We start from the raw sequence: 17,775 nt of genomic DNA, 5'->3' as shown, positions 1-17,775 counted from the left end.
CTACATACGGTGCGAAAGAAGTTCAACACGCATGCATACATACAGAGCCCATAACGAACGCCGTGGGGCCCGTTTAGAGCAAAAACAGCCAAATGAAAGCAACAGTTTTAATATCTCAATCACATCTGACAATCACTTGCCAACAGAGCTAAACTGACAGTGTCGAAGTGTTTATTGTTTCAATGTTAATTGATTTAACGTTGAGCATACATTCGAGATACATTCTCATTGGCATGTCTACGATCAAATCTCATGGAACGCACCTGATCGCGTAAGATCTCGTAAGCGAAGCAGCAGTTGAGACTAGATAGTGGCCTACAGCCGGTACAAAAGAAGTTCAACAACGTGCAAACATGCATCCATATGATGGGACCTTTTTCCCAGCATCAAAGCATGAAAAAAATAAGAACAGGTTTGACCCTTGCTGGCAATAAAACAGGTGCTAAGATTTTGATTTAAAGCTTTCGTGACTGCAGGGATTCATATTCTTGGTTCTTTCGGTAAAGTCACGTAGAAGGGAAACAATGACTTTACCGAAAGAACCAAGAATATAGGTGCTCAGATGTTCAATCACCAAATATAAAACTTTTGCAAGGAATCAAGTCTGCATTAACCACACGTACTTGTGGCGAACATGCAAACAAAACATGCTCTGATAATTAATATACGGCATTGTCTTTGAAACTCATTGCCCTACACCTTTAATGGCCTAGTCTCACCAGTGTCAGACCAGAGAACGCTAAAAGGCGAACACTACAAAGTATTAATAGCTCGGGTTGAGCTGTTCAGCGTAAAGTCTATTCGTATTACATACATACATACATGCGTTTTAGTCTGAAGGGACTGCGTGGTGAACAATGCTTGAAAGTATATTATTGTACCGTCCTGTGCTCCCACGTATGCTCCCCGCCTTCACCAACCTGAACTGACCAGTGGACTTCAGTACATAAACAAATAACCCCTATTCACCCGCACAGCATGGACGAGGGAGATCGTCCAGCAGTGGATCGGCAAAGCGCTGTACATGCACAACAATTGGCTTTTTGCCAGATATACTGTAATCATAACTGTAATCATAACAGGAATAGACTGTGCCATGATGTGAATGTGATATATAAAAAAAATACCTATCAGCGCTGCATGCACCGTGCCTGATTATTTTAATTCGCAATTGATTGAAAACATCGTTGTTCATTGCTTTAATTGGTGACAGTGGATTTAGTTAAATGAGACCTAAATTAGGATGTGCATTAACGACTTAAAATGTAATTGCGGGAAATGTGGTGCTCTTAAAATAGGTTATTGTGGGTTTGTAAGAAATAGGAATATCCATTATCCAACCCAGACAAAGCCATCCTTGGTAATGCTCAGGGCTCCTCACTTATAATCATTGTATCTATGTTTTAAAAATGTAAGCGTTTAACTAAAACACTCGGTATGTATGTTGAACCTCTTTCGCACCGTACATAGCCAATCGTGCTAATCGGAATGCGCACGCTAAGCAGGCTTGAGCCTGGATGGTGCTTGGATGGGGGCAACCATCCAGCATAAATGCACGGTGTAGTCGGCATAATGTACATTAGAGGGAAGTACAGCAAACTCCATTATTGTTCCATACTTCACCCTTCCACCTATAGCAGGGGTTGGCAACTAAAACAACACGAAGAGCCATACATTTTTTTGAATTCGGCAAGAAACTCGATATTTCAAGAGCCGCAGTGCATGTGAATAAAGAGACGGCTCTTAATGAACAACGTCACGGAGCAGTCCTTAAAGAGCTGCAAGCTGCCCACCCCTAACCTATACCAACCCGCATTGACCTCCGTGGTGAAATATGGTCAAAGAACCATCGCTGCTTGCACGAGTGTGGATTTGCAAATGGACTCTGTGTTCAATGCAATCCGTTTGTTTATGAAAGCTTCAATGAGTCGCAAGCTACTTTTTTTTCCTAAAGAGGGCCCTGCATTGAGACGTTTGGCCAGTGTCATTTCAGGAGCATTTTATGTGTGGGAGAGAAACTAGAAATCCCACCACAAACGAGGGGATAGCACTCGATCAGTGGTCCGTATGTGGGTTCACGAACTCATTCGCTATATCCGTCTGCTGGCCACCTCACAACACAGCAGTTTTTAAAGGAGTTTTGCACGTTTGCGTGATCCACCAACCCTGGTCTTCAAAGCATTTGCTCATCCACCAACGCTCTGGAGTATTTTGACCCCTTGTCAACAATGGCCCATGAGTATCGTTATAACTTCCGCTCATATTTAACAGTTGCCCGCAAATACGTGGCCTGTATGCATGCCGACGACAGACTGATGTGTATATATATATTTAATTGGCATTTTAACTGACAAGTTGGCGATTACTATTTAGCATGGACCTTAGCTTCACTGCTCATGCGTGTTCACATTTCCCAAAGTATGAGCCTAAAGTCCAAAAATGTATTGTGCTGAATGAAGGCCGTGTCGGTCATTTGGGTTGTTTGACCATACTTCACCACGCTCGTCAGTGCGGGGTCGTGAAGCCAGGGCTCCCAGGACTGATTCAGATATTGCTCACCGCTGATATTTACCGTGGCCAGGATTCGAACTCAGGTCACCAGCGTTATAGTGCAACGCTCGAATTAACCACTGTGCCAACTATACAGGAACACGAATAGCAATACGATTATTAAAACTGGGGACAGTCATAGAACACCACAGGTGTGCTCAATAGTTCTCATGTTAAGCGAAATCTATTATAATGTATGTACATAATTAATCACACCTTAGTCATTAACACTGCCTTTAAAAAACAGACCTACAGTAGGCAATCCAGCAGTGGATTGACCAAGGGTGCTATACATTGCCACGTTGTTATTATGTTCTGCACGTGGGCTCGCAATCAGCCGCGTTCGTGACACGTCAGCGCTCCACGCGCGCGTCGTTCGATGCGTTCTGCGCCGACGCAGTGAGACGGATGGAGTGCAGCGGAGGGCGATTCGTCTTCATCGATGGCCATGGCCGTCTTGGGCTTAACGGCTGAGGCAGCAGAGAGGGGGCTCCGCGCACGGGTAGAGCACGTGTCCCCAAGAGGCCAGGCAGATGTGCGGCCAGAGTTTGCTGCTGCTGCTGCTGCTGCGTTTGGCCCAGAGTGCGTTCGTTCGGTGATGCCTGCTGTGCAGGCAAAAACATCGTGGTCAACCTTTGCGGATTATTAGCGGTGCGGCCGGCGATGATTGACGCAGTTAATTTTGGGAATGGCCTTCACGGAAGCCAGTGTGTGTGTATATATGATGGTTGTGTAGTGGTTAGCGCGCTACGCTACGAACCTGGCGACCCGAGTTCGATTCCCGCTGACGGGCAACATCAGTGACGATTATCTGAACCGGTCCTGAGCCTCCCCTAGGTCGACTCGGCCTCAAATGAGTACCTGGTGCGATGTGTAAAAACATCGCCACTGGGGAGACGAAGACGGCTGGGCGTGGCGCTGGCCACCCACCCCCTCTTGTGCCGTTCTGCCCTTCAAAGGTGCTCGCTAACAGCACTTTACCCAAAGTCTCTTATGGCCACGTGTGGGAGCTTTGTCGGGTTTTTTTTTATATCGTGGGGCGCGGTCGTGCGCAGATGAGCACACCTCAATACGAGCCCGGCGACCCGAGTTCGATTCCTGCTCGCGACCAACATCGGTGGTGGTTATTTGAACCGATCCTGGGCCTCCCCTAGGTCGGCTCAGCCTGAAATGAGTACACGGTGCAGTGTGAGACGATGGCAGCCGGGCTTTCGGCCAGACCTATCCCTCGCGTGCCGTGCTGGCCTTCATTGGTGCTCGCTACTGGCACTTTCCCCTCTCCAATGGCCCTTTGTTTTCCCCCTGTTATACATCTGTGTGATTCGTACATCATTCTCAAACCCGCACTGAACAGCGGTGGTGAAGTATGGTCAAAGAACTCCGATGACTCACATCGTGTGGGAGGTTTTTAAAAAAAAATCCAGCAATGGATTGTCACGGGGTGTTGTCCGTCACAATATGACCACTTGGCACGTGTTGCAGTTTACACACACGTGTCTGTACGCGAGAAGCACTATAAACACGCTACAACAGTGTAAACATTGTCACTACGCTATATTTAACACGCAGCCTTATTAAACCGTGCCGTTTGCTACTTTAATGAAAAGTGTAACAAAACATGTTCATAATTAATATTACAATTCTTAGATTGTTTATACCAGAGAAAAGTTTCTTGAAAAAAAAATGCAACTTTATAATCGTCTTCTTTGGTTCTTTCGGTAAAGTCACGTAGAATGAGAATAAAATAATAAATTGATAAAATAAAATAACACAATAAAATTCTCACGACGTTTTCGGCCACAACACGCGGTCTGAGCTTGGCTGTGTTCGCTCCAGCGCAGTCTTCCAGACAGTCTCGTCCTTTTACCTGATGAAGGCCGCTTGTTTTGTGGCCGAAACGTCGTGAGAATTTTATTGTGTTATTTTATTTTATCAATTTATTATTTTATTTTCATTCCACGTGGTGACTTTACCGAAAGAACCAAAGAAGATGAATCCTTGCAGTCACGAAAGCTTTAAATCGAAATTTAACTTTATAATCGGCCTAGGAATACAGTATAGTCGATTCAATTTTCCCAGCAAGAAAAATGTTGCATCCAAACATTTATCAATTGGGTCCCCAAACATGAGATGGGTGATTGGGTTTACTCCGAGAACAACGTCAGCCTAAAGTGCTGAGTTGCTTTAAATCTGGTGCTAGAGACTTTAATAATCCTCGTCCTCGGTGAACCAAGTAGTTTTCTCGCAGTGGAGTGTGATGCTAAAGACGTTGGAAAGCAGGCAAAGCCGGCTAACCGGTCAGTAGCGTATATACGGGGTGCTTCAAAAAAATATTAACACTTTTATGGGACTATCGTTTTTAATGGGAAGATTAACGGATAATACACTGTAACATGATAACAAATGTATATATTATATTCTTGGTTCTTTCGGTAAAATCACGTAGAAGGGAAACAATAAAATAATAAAGATATAAAACAATAAAATTCTCACGACGTTTCGACTACAACACCTGATGATGATTGCTTGTGTTGCAGTCGAAACGTCGTGAGAATTGTATTGTTTTATATTTTTTATTATTTTATTGTTCGCCTTCTACGTGACTTTACCGAAAGAACCAAGAATATAAAAACAAATGTCATGTTAATAGCTTCGAAAAGTCAAAGAGTCTCCCACTTGTTCGTCATCGGTGTCAACACGTGGCCTGGAATCTTCTCCAGGTATTCTCCAGAGCTCGGAGGCAGCATCACATGTCACGTGGTGTTGTTGCAAATTCCTCGGACGTGTTTCCATTTATTTTGAAGAACCCTGTATACATGTCTCTGTGTATATATATGCATAGGGTATTAACATTTATATTTAGATACACTAGTTTCACAATTATTACCAATCTACAAACGCATCCCTCCTAAGCCTATGCACCTCCACGGTGGAATTGGTGACCCACGCCGTATTGAGTTTTAAAAGCGTCGTGGGTGTTTGCCACCATCTCAAGCTGCGATCATTTAAAACGCGTCTGTTAATTTTCTGTTGAACGTCACTCAAAAAATTCAGTGAAACAAAAAAACTCGCGTTATATTACAAGGGGGGGGGGGTTGTTTCGAAACATTTAAACCAAGAAATTAAAACCAATGTTTAATTACATTTTGACGGTGCCGTTCGACTTGCTGTGGTGAAACCCGTTTATTCTGCTGGTGTGGACAGATGCGGTGAGGGCGGAGTGATTTAAGAAATTGCCCCCCTTCTTTCATCTACTGTGCCGGGAGATCGACCCGGCAACCTCTGGATTGCAAGTCCACAGTGCTAACGATTATATCACTGCAGCATCTCCATAGCACGCACACACATACACACACACACGTGCGTGGTGAATTTGTAATATGCAGACTATGTTGGCCATGATATAGTATACACTTTAGTATTCCGTTTCCACTGACAATATGTTCGTCCAAATGAACATTGCCAAGCTTTCTAAAAGACCACCTGGACCGTGTTTTTTTTGGAGGTCCAACAGCACAAAAGAAGTAAAATGTGCATGAAAATTCCTGTAGCTGGTGTGGGTTGCGCAGATTAGTTGTCCTGAAAAAGCATTGTTTTTCTTCTAAAAGTCTGTCTTTTGAGATTGTGAAATCTCTAGAGGTTGCAAGCACTGCTTTATTGAGCCACCTGAATAAACAAAACGGCCTTCCATGAACGGGCACATTAATGCACTGGCATACAAAGACTCTGGGGGGGGGAGGAGCGGTGGGGCAGCGGTTAGTACTTTATGCAACGAACCCAGCTACCTGAATCCAACTCCCGGTCATGGATAACCTCGGTGATGAGGGATGTCTTAAACGGTCCTGAGAGCTACCCCCCCCCCCACCCCTTCAAAACAACCCAACACTGATCAGAGTGGTGAGGTGTGTGTGGGCAGACAACCTCTGACTGAGACAGCCTTCATCCAGCAGTGTCTTAACAGAGGTCCGTAAAGTATTATTACAAAAAGACTGGTATCTGAGTCAAAAGTATGAACCTCAATTTAGATAAGAGTGCTACTTTCGTCAGAATGCATGAAACTTGAAACCTAATGAACAGATGTTTGTTTTCACTTGCACAGTATAGTTAGGCCCTCATCTAGCAGTGGATATCACAATCAGTATTTAGACTGGAAGAATCCGATGAGCTATGAAGGAATTTTTCACGTATGTCCAGTCGGGGCGGGTAAAAAAAGTTACAACAACAAACAATACAAAAAATATAGGCGTGCAAAGGATAGGAAAGCCAAGCATTTCAAGAAAAAAACGATACAATTCCTGCCGAGTTTTCAACACCAAATGCTATCTTGGGCAAGGCAGCAAATAAAATCACACAATCCCTCAATATAATTGCACATTAAAGTGTCACTGTCGATACATATACAAATCGTATCGAAGGCATTGATGCAGCCCTTCGGTTGTTCTTACAAAACGTCGGTTCTTCTTAGACAGGTTGAAGCTCCAGGTGTTCCAGGTGTTCAATTTCTCCACCGGTTAATTGCAGATTACCCGGTCGGCTGCCAGTTTCTGCTTTACTACAGAACTTGGCACGGACTTTGTACCATACGTGGAAGTCTAAAGTCCCGCACATGACACTATGTTTGGAATATGCTAAATTAATTATCGGAGGCACAAGTATTCCTTATATGTACTCATTGTTGATCGTGTACCATAGTGCAGTCATGCCCTACTGTATTATACAACATATTTATACGTGGTTATATTTAGATGCTAATATAAACCTACATAGTATTTATTGAATATTTAATCCTGATGACAGTGTGAAACATGCTGGAAAGCCACACAACAGCTGGGATTCCAGTTAATTTGGAAGAAGGTTGCCTGCTGTAGTGGTGATGACAATCTACACATTGTCTCGTCTGAATATTCTGTGGTCGCTTCCTCGCTGATTAATCTTTGTTTTGCGTGATACAGCGTTGACAGTTGTGTACAGAGTACACAATTTCAACATATTTGTCAATAACACTCCTCGAAAAGGAAATATGTAATAAATGTTTGGTGCATTTGCGCTTCAGAGCAGAAGGCTGGAGAGGCCAGATAGATTGATTGAATGTGGGGTTTTGTTAAGACTGCTTAGAATGGTAAACGGGGTGCCACGGTGGCGATATGTTAACTACCTCGCCAGGTATGCAGAAGTTTGTGGGTTCGATCCCGACCCTGATGCCTGTTGTATTTTTGGAGTTTGAAAAGTCTCCCCGTGGACGTGTGGATTTTTCTCCGGGTCCTCCGGGGTTTCCCTCCACTTAGAAACATGCGTTTATAGTATTTAGCTGCTACTATACATTTTAACCTCGTTGCGCTATCATTTTCTGGCCATGTCGCTTTTGAAAAAGAGGCCTATAGCTCAGTAGGGCCTTACCTGGTGAAATAATAAATAGATTCGTTTATATAAATAGCTGTGTTCACAACGCCACATGATTGACACTTGTTCAAGCAAGCCACCGTGCCGATGTGCCTTGACTTTTGCAGTGTGGAGTCATCCTTGACGGCCCTTGGGGCTTATGGTGACTGGTCGACTGGCTTATAGGTCCAGTACTTGACTAGTAGCCACGGCCATAGCAATAGGTATACTCGATGCCGTGTGCTGGGTGCGGATTGCTGACCTGGACAGACCTGGCTGAAATGAAGAAGCCCTGTCCATGCGCCGTGCTAGGAAGCCAATGCTAGTCTAAATGCATCTACGCATGCTGTCTCTCGTCTACGCAAACATCCGGAGCCACAAATAGAAAATGCAGTGTCGCTGTCAGGCGGGATCATAAGCTCGGCATCAACTGATGGATTTTTGCGGTGGCTGTGGGAGCATTCGTGTCATTTCCGCACCTCCGACAGACTTGTGCCACTTTATCACGCACCCCCCCCCCCCCCCCTCTCTCTCTCTGTGCTCTCTAGCTTTGCTAGACTTGAGAATTGGTAGATACACCAACAGCTGCCGTCCGCTCACGCTGTGCAGAGAATTGCGGCTATTTCAGTCTGCCTCGTGGAAGTGACAAACCTATACGGCCACCGCAAATACACCACCTTCACCACCCTCTATTTCATGATCGCCTGCCCATCTGAAAGTCTGTAAAATGCAGTCAGGTCATGCGTTCCGTATTGACAACAAAGCACTTTATTCACGTGGTCCGAGTGGGTGTGACCGGTAATTATTGTTAGTTTGTGTTACTTCAGAAGCGGTCCCAGGATTTGAATGATGCATTATTAGTAAGTGAAAATTGCATCACACCGTTTAAAAGGCCGTAAGGCATGGTGCCATTTTCCAAAGATGCTAAAACGGCGTAATCTGTGTCTCTGAAATGCGAGACAGGAAGACGAACGCGTGAGTCGGAGAAAAAAAACACACGTTGGAGGCATCGAAAGGTAATTGGGCTTGGACAGAACACATCGCTGGGATCGATGATGGCCCGTGGGCAGCCAGAGAATGGAAGTCACCCAAGAGAACGTTCAACATGGAGATGGAGGGATGAGTTCAGCTTGGTATTGCCGATGCTGGATGAGTTATTGCATCGCTTGGCTATGTGGGATGGCAATATCTTGAAGAGGCCTTCATCTGGCAGTGGCTAGATCGTGGTTGATGATGATGAGCCAATTAAATGCGAGTCGTCTCTTGTCAGTCGATTCAAAATCAATCTCAGAACATTCTTTCATTTGCAGATCTCAAGATTTCATGGACAAGTAGCATCTTGGTTTGTTTTTTGTAAATGTGTTAACTTGCTGCATTTATTGCTGTTTTCACTCATCTGTTATTAAGGTTTTCTATCTGGAATTTTCATGCATTTTCTTAATTTACAAATGTGAATGCTTTGTCTGCTGGTTATCAGTGTTTTGACTGCTGGTTCACCTACCCATCTGGTTGTTAAGACGCATTTGTAACTGTGTAATTGTGATTAACAATTGACGATTTATTGCTTCTGCTATATGAATACAGCATAATTGTATGCAGGTTTGGTCAATAGACGTATATTCGGTAACGAGGCAGTATTTGTGGCTGTGCGTGTTTGATGCTTTTATTTCTTGAAATATTTCACATGGAAAATCCCTTGACGTTGAATGTCACATTTGCAAGGGTCTCCAGGGTGTCAAGTAACACACACATCGCGAACACGTATCGGACACGTATGCAAACATTTTAACATCTACAACCTATGCAGGGAATGTTCAAACAAAGTCAGAATAAATGTTCACACAGCGTCAATGACGTGTACAGCCAAGTCAGTAGTAGTACGCATGGACATCGCATCAAAATCAGACACGTAAACAGATGCTGCACAACGCCGGTTCACGCGGAATGTTTTGCAGCCGTCACAGATGCAAGCGTTGGACGAGCGTATCACAGGGAACATGTGTTCAGTACACCAAGCTATTTCAGAATAAGACTTATCAAATAACACTTTGTCGGTGGACAAAAGTGTCAATTTGACGTTTAAATATAACGCGTAATTGTGCACTTTGCCTCCCTCTCGGAGCCAACGTAATTCCTTTTTTTTGTACCGAACTATGACATTACTCCTCTGCTGCAGCCGCTGACCCTAATCAAGCGGCAGCTGAAAGCAATCATTCTTTGAACTTCTGCCGCTTGACTTCGGGTGGGGGGGGGGGGGAATCGGCAGCGCGGAGGATTTCTGGCTTGTTTTAAACAAGTCCAGTGGGCTCAGCTCAGATACAAACCAGGCCCGCGCGCTGACGCGCCGAATTGCCGTGCGGAACATTTTAGGGGAGTACAAGATGGGCATTAGCGATTCCGTTAATTTACACTTGATCTCGAAAACATGTGGTTTAGCCTAAATCTCAAGTGTGCGGACTAACGGAAAACCGCATGAATTGAATAACGGAATGGAGGAACAAAGGACGACGATTATAGTGTAAGGTCACATTGTAATGTGCCGATTGAATTTTAATTGCATACACTTAAAGCAAAAAAGAGGAATACCAACTAATGGTATTGCGTAAAAAAAAAGTCAAGAAAACATTGAAAATGAAATTCTATCCAGAAATACATTTTCATGCATATGGCCTTTCGTGGCACATTCGGCACTACAATGACCAAAATGGGGAAAATCTGTGGCCTATAAGTAGAAAACAGGCAGACGCAAACAGTCGCTCTGTGGCTTTCAAAATAAAACCTTGATCCACGCAAAATTAAAAAGGAGGAATAATCGCTGTTAATTGTGTAATAAGGATGGAGGTAAGTGCCTGTGCAGTGAAATAGCCCGCCCCGTGTACTTCCGCACGTGATGCGACTGACTCTTTTCATCCTCACGGCTGCCACATCGAAAACGATTGTGATTGCCGGGCGAATCCAAACCGATAGGACGGACAGTAAATCAGTTCGTATATGCATGAGGTTTTTTTTTGGGTTACATCGCGTAAATATAAATGTGTCGTTAAACCCGCCACCACCTGACACAGCCAATGAGTAAAGGTTTTTTTTCACGTAAACAAAACATGTGAATTCTTTACTAGTTCAGCACGCCGATGTGTTGGAGAGTAAACTTTGTAAGTGTTGTGGCTATACAGCGGATATTTTTTTAGTTTATATTTATTTTTTCGACTAAACAAAAATGTCGTTTTTTACCAAGGACAAAAAAAAATCCCAGACTGTCGCTGACTGCTCTAATTTTCTATAAACATCTAATTTCCTCCACTCTAAGCCTATAATGACGCCTCTATGGTGTGATATTTCGGCAAGAAAAAGAAAGGACGTACAAAAAAGCTGTAGGTCTCCGCTGAAAGTGAGCGCAGCTGCCAAGAAGGCGGTGCACAGAGTGGTTTGATATGTAAGCGGCTAATTTTGTGAAGTAAGGAGCTCTGCAAAGCTCTGCGATGTTTTTTACAGCCACCTTATATTGGACATTCACCCAGTGCCACAACTCCACACACTTTAATTCGACGATTTACAGCAGTAGAGAGTACGGTCATAGTAATAATAATCCGTTATTATAATTGCAAACCAAAAAATATAATTAATCTCTAAACCACGTATATGATCAGATACTTTGATATAAACTAAAAACTATCAAACTCAAGCATTTTATTTTTTACTTTACCAGGTAAGGCCCACTGAATTATATATCACTTTTTTCAGAAGCGACTTAGTCGCAAATGAAAGCTCAACGAAGTGGCTTATCACGTGGAAACGTATTGCAGCCAAATAATCTAAATGGGTACATCACTGTAAAATTGGTCTACGGAATTGCAAAGATCTATGGCCAGCATGGAAGAGTAGGCCAAAGTTCCATACAGAGAGACTCTAGCTCCGTCTAGTGGAGGCCAGTCTGCCAGCAGTGGTGTGAGCAAGACATTGCAGGGCTGTGCCTCTTCACCTTTAATTGCCTGGAGTGTGCACACATTTGCAACTCACTTGCATAACTTTGTGGCCGTCTCACTCATGAGCGATGAGAGTACAAATCCAGTCGAAACCCTTGGTTTTCCCGATGACCAATCATCATGAATGCACCCGATCTTGTCGGATCTCATACGCTTACGGAGGGTGCGGTCTGCCGAGTGCTTTACTCAGTGGTATACCCGGTGCTATAGGCGTCGGAACTGCGGTAGATGAGGTGGCAGCTAATGGGAGTTTGCTCCCGGGATATTTTTAGTTCACTCCACTGGATTTACACTGCTTGTGGATTGAGTCCATTTGCGCGGCGCCTTTTGAGTGTTTACCCCCCTGTGTGCGTGGGATTTTTCGAGGCACTGACTTCCACGCACGTGCCAAACAATCAAATGCACGTCCCTCAAAACAAAATAGCGTTCAAAGACTTTAAGCCAATCCTGCATTTACGAGTAATTGGTAGTATTGCAAAAATGAGAATTAATGCAGTTTTGCATGTCAAAATGTGCATTATTATTATTTTTACTTGGGTGCAAACATTCGAATGTTCGCAACATTGAAGCGTCAACTCATGGCAAGTTTACAATTTGCCACGCGATCTTTTATGCGTGTAACAAAATGACTAAGCGCCATTACCAACATTGAACTATGTGATAATGTGTTTTTTTCTCTCTCTCTCCATCTGACGCTGATTCGATCAAACAGCATTTGGTCACCTTGCTTTGATAAACAAGCAAGCAAAAACAATCTGTGCACACGCTCGGTCGCTCGGCAGGTGCCACGTCCTTCCGAAAAAAATTGTCCCCACGGTTGCAATGACAGACGCGGTGAAATACGGCGAATGTTTTCCGACACCCCAAAGGGTTATCGACATCAAAGCACGTGCCCACGTATACGTGCTATAAATACACATCAAAGCACGCACCACACACGTCCTGTCGTATCCTTCACGGCGAGCAGCCTGGAAAAGGGAAGCCTGAAATGTGAAATGTGAAAAATAAAATCGCGGCGATGAGAAGTTGTTCGGAAGTCAAAGCGGCTGAGCAGGAACCGCCTAAACAATCCCTCGGTTTGAATCTGGGTTTTGCGGTGGTGTCAGAGAGCCAAGTGTTGTCTGAACCAGTTCTTAGCGGCCCACCCTGCACCAGCCACCCGCACTGCATAGCCATGGGGCAATATGGTCAACCAACTCTCACGACCGACACAGCATGCGGGGATGCCGTGATCCAGCAGTGGATAGACAAAGGACTGTTAATTATTATTTGACTCTGTCCAGTGGCGGATTAAGCTAGTGCGGGGCCTGTAGCATATGTTATAAAGGGGCCCTAAAAAAAGACGTAAAAATTAAAATACATAAAAACATTTACTTGCATCGTAAAGTTATTGTATTTTTTCATGTTCTATGCAGCCAGATAATACGACAAATCGCTAACCTTAAACACCCAGTCGTTCATAAATGTTGAAGGCAGTATAGTACTATAGTAATAGAGCAAGTGCAGAATCACTGAACCGGAATTGATAGCTTGAAAGCGTTTATCACGGGGCCCTTGAAAGTGCGGGGCCTGTAGCATATGTAGCTACTTTTTCTACGAGGAAAAAGTAGCTACACTGACTGTGAAGATGTCATTAGCCTTTGACCGAATCACTCGCAATGCGCCCAATCTTGTCGACTTTCGGAAAACCAAGGAGGATTGAGCTTGGATAGTGCTCAAACGGGGTGTGTACCTTGTGCGTGACCCAGGCCTGCGGTACTTTGTCGTCATCAGGGGGCTGTGTAGCAAAATCTACAGTTGTACTGTGCTCCATCTATGCACCTCCACCTTGACCAACCTGCACTCTCCAGCACGGCGAAGTTATGGTGAAATAACCCCGACGACTCGGGACATCTTCAACGCGGCCCTCATCCCGCAGTGGGTTGACAAAGGGGGTGTGCATGTGCCACCTGTACGCGTCAAGCAGCGCTGTCCCCTTCACGTTCGCGTTGCGTTAAGTCGAACACTCGCTGCATTGTTTTTGGGTCACCGTTATTAATGGACCCCCGTCGTGTTCTGCTATGCGGCTGCGACGCTCCGGTAAAGGCAAGGGAGGCAATCGCTCGCGCACGTGCGCACGCTCGCCTCTAATCCCGCAGCTCATTGCGGGGGGGTGGGGGGGAGCGCAGAGATAAGACGAGCATTGGGCACAACGAGGGGAAAACCGCGTTGCCGACATGGTCACGCCGCGAGAAGGAATGGTGGCCGATGGTCAAGGGTAGTGATGGAGTGGCAGCCAAAAGGATGGAACATGCCCCGAGAAGTCGTCCACCAAGGAGGTGGGAGTGAAATGCGATCGGCTCGTTTTACGGGAGCTTGTACGGATTGTGGAATCGCAGGAAGCTCGAGGGACGGCGATGGCTTCGTGGAGGGCCTTCGTTTAAAAAGAGGCTCGAACGTGGTGAATTGTGAGTTGTAAAGCCGATACACATTTGAGTATTTGATTAACAAAAGGCCTTCAAATGTAGTGAGTGTATCCCCCTGGTTGGCTCAGAGTCAACTTGAAGGATAATTTGTAATACTTTGGGTCAGATTCATGTTGAGGACTCGGGTCTACCAGACCGTTTCTCCCACATTGTGTTCAACCACCATACTGCAGGTCACCACACTTATTTCTGCTTCTTTGGAATTCTCTAAATTCATCCCATTCCCCCCAAGGTTTTCTCACCTTGCTAATTCAAGAAACGGATTAACTCATATCTATTTCGGCGGCTGTTGGCTAGCCATCGAACAAAGACGGTCACTGCATCGCGCGCATTCTGAAGCCGTCTGGAATGCTCTTCCTTTCGAAATGATCAAACCACTAAATCTATGCGCTTTTATGTTTAGATTGAAAAATAATTTATTTAGAACTGATTTTTGTGTTTACTTTGTTGTCCTTCCTCCGCACCTCCGATTAGCACGGTTAGCTGTGTACGGTGCAAAAGAAGTTCAACATACATTCAAACTCGCACAGTGATCATTAGAATTGCCTCCTCCATGGCACATTGCTGATGTTATGAAAAGTGCCGTTGCCCCAAATGTCACCTATTATATAATTGTTCCCCTTTCGGGCTGTTCTATTGGTACACGCTGTTTTATTTGTTATTTGTGGTTGTGCACCCCTTGCCAATGCAGTATCGCTAAATAATTTATTAGATCTGGCACCGTTAATAGTCGTGATGCTGCGCTGGTCGCTTTAAATTTTTTGGCGTGTGCTCAGCATCCTTGATTTTTTTTTTAAATGAACTGCTCTTAATGTACCAACCATGTCGTGATCCCCTTAGTCTACTGCTCTGTTTCACTTTAAGCTAATAAATATAGGTTGAGGGACATTCTTTCTGGGTTCTTTTTTTTTACATCAAACCCAAATATACAAACAGTTACGTGGCACCAGTGGTGTAATCGACGTCTGGCCCCCGCACTGATGCGGTCTGGATTATTTTTTTACGTAATTGCCAGCTGCTTGCCCCAAATTTGGCTCCTTGACAGGCCATTTAGGCCAAACTTTAATGGCAAATGCAGCTCGTGAGCTTCTAATTGATTAAATTAAAGTACAGTGAAACGCTTTTTAGAGGCTACGTTGTGTAGGCGGCAGAGGGCAGCGCGGCAAAATGTAATTTGTGCGCTGCACTTCTATGACCCCACGTCTGTGTGCTCCCTGCCCGCACTGACCCACAATGACAAACGTGGTTCAAGTTTCGTCAGGCAACCGCCATGGCCTACACAGCATGTGGATAGGGTTGTCACCTCTGCGCCACAAAAAACTAAAACCTGGACATGTCATTGGAAGAAGAATATCTCACCAATGCCATAAGTGGGCCAGGACGACATATAAATGCATTGTCTTGAGTTGTGTCTTATTGTGCAACAAAGACCCAGTACTTTTGACACCTTGAGAAGACTTACAAACATCCTAGGATAGTTACCTCAAAGAGAGGAAAACCAAGGCATGTGGCGACCCTATGTGGGAAGGCCCTCGTGCAGCAGTAGATTAAGAAGGGCTCTACATGTGTCCGATAAGGTCCAAGGATGCGCGTGTGGAGATTTGGGCAACTCCATTAATTTAATTTTGTCCTGAACAGTCCAGAACACCATTCCGGGAATTATTTTGGCCCATCACATCCATCTTGCCTGATTTTGTCACAAAAATACTCTTAGGAATATAGGGCATAACAATATACAGGAAGAGCATCGTGGATAGATGCACCTTGTACTCTACTCTTGTGATGATGCTTTGCGCCAATTACCTGTGCTCTCTAGCCAGCCTCGCAACGTACCCGAAAATATTGGCGGAGAAATGTAGCCCTCACCGCAGCACAAGTGTGGTGTGGCGTTAGGCGGCGAGGAAGATACGGGAGACCTCTTAGGGGTTTCGCGGGCAATTGCTTCTGGTTCGGCGGGATCACGCGAGCGTGACCTGTTGAGCCAGCGACCTTGTGTGTTCGTGACCGGTGCATTAGTTGACCTCGAGGTCGCAGCCTGCACCCAGCAGCACGGGGAAGACAATGGCTGTTATTCCGGACGGCCAACCCCTCTTGTTCGACCATCACAAACATTTCAACACCGTTTGACGTTGAATGCACCTGTGCAACAATTTGTGCGTAGGAGCACTGCAGAGCTTGAGCGGGAACACTTTTGTCTCGTCTGTACGTAATCTTTATTCACTTGGTGTTATTTCCCCCCCCCCCCCAATATGAGTTATAACTTTTCATGGTTTGTGATATTTACACTGAATTGTCTCGTTGTGCAATTGCTTCGTTATGCTTGTACTTTTGTAACCTTTTCTTGCTCACTAAAGAGACTCGACGTCTCAATGGGTTCTTTTCATCCTCATTTACCATTCGTAATCCATCCACTGCTGGATGAAGGCCTCCCCAAACCATCACCACTTCCCACAGCCTTGCGATGCAACAAGCCATCTTACTCTTGTACGGGAGCTGATTGCCTCGTTCCAACTGTGTGGCCGATTTGCTCTCAGGCTTGTTCCTTCCTTTGACTGCCACTCCGCTCCTAGTCTCGGGCCGAGCGATCACATCTAATAGCGACACGTACCTACCAAGCTTTTATTATTTTTTAATCAGGCAAGGCCCACTGAGCTATATAGCTCTTTTTCAGAAGCGACTTGGTGATCAAAATGAGAGCTCAACAAAGTGGCTTATCATCATGTGAAATTTGATTGGAGCCAAATACTCTAAACGCATATTTTCTAAATTTGGAGGGAAAATCGGAGGACCCGAATTAAAAATCCACGCGACCCATGGGGAGAGAGACATGCAAACTCCAAATATACAGGCGTCAGGGTCGGGATCGAACTCCCATTATCTCCTGCAAACCAAGCGGAGGTAGGTAACATCTCTCCACCGTGGCACTACCCACTTAACACAAAATGGCACTGATTTATTTTTGACATTTCATGACAATGGTGCAGAAACGCATGCAACCATTGTGAATATAACCATGGTCAAATACAGATTTTTTTTCGCACAAGGGGTGTAATTCTAAACCCTTTCGAGGCTGAGTTGGCGAATCGTTCAGAAATCGTTGTGCGTTATTGTCACATGCGTGACTATGAAACAGCGTGACTATGAAAAGCACCTGCAGAAGGCAGTTTTGCAAGTCGATTCGTTGACACACCTGTGTAAAAAAAAAAATAGTTGTGTAAGCCGCCTGCGGGTATAGATTTTCTTTGGACACTCCTTCCACATGCAAAACATACTCTGAAGATTTGTTTTCAAAAAGGTGAGCTGCTTCCTCCTATAAACGTCTTGCGAGGCTCATAGAAGGCTTTCATACGTGAAGCAGTATCTATACCATAATACACTGCAGGAGGAATCCCTTGCAA

This window comes from Petromyzon marinus, chromosome 11, assembly GCF_048934315.1.
Source record: "Petromyzon marinus isolate PM22_M1 ecotype Great Lakes invasive population chromosome 11, UKy_Petmar_22M1.pri1.0, whole genome shotgun sequence".
NCBI lineage: Eukaryota > Metazoa > Chordata > Hyperoartia > Petromyzontiformes > Petromyzontidae > Petromyzon > Petromyzon marinus.
Note: the sequence above shows the minus strand (reverse complement) of the source record.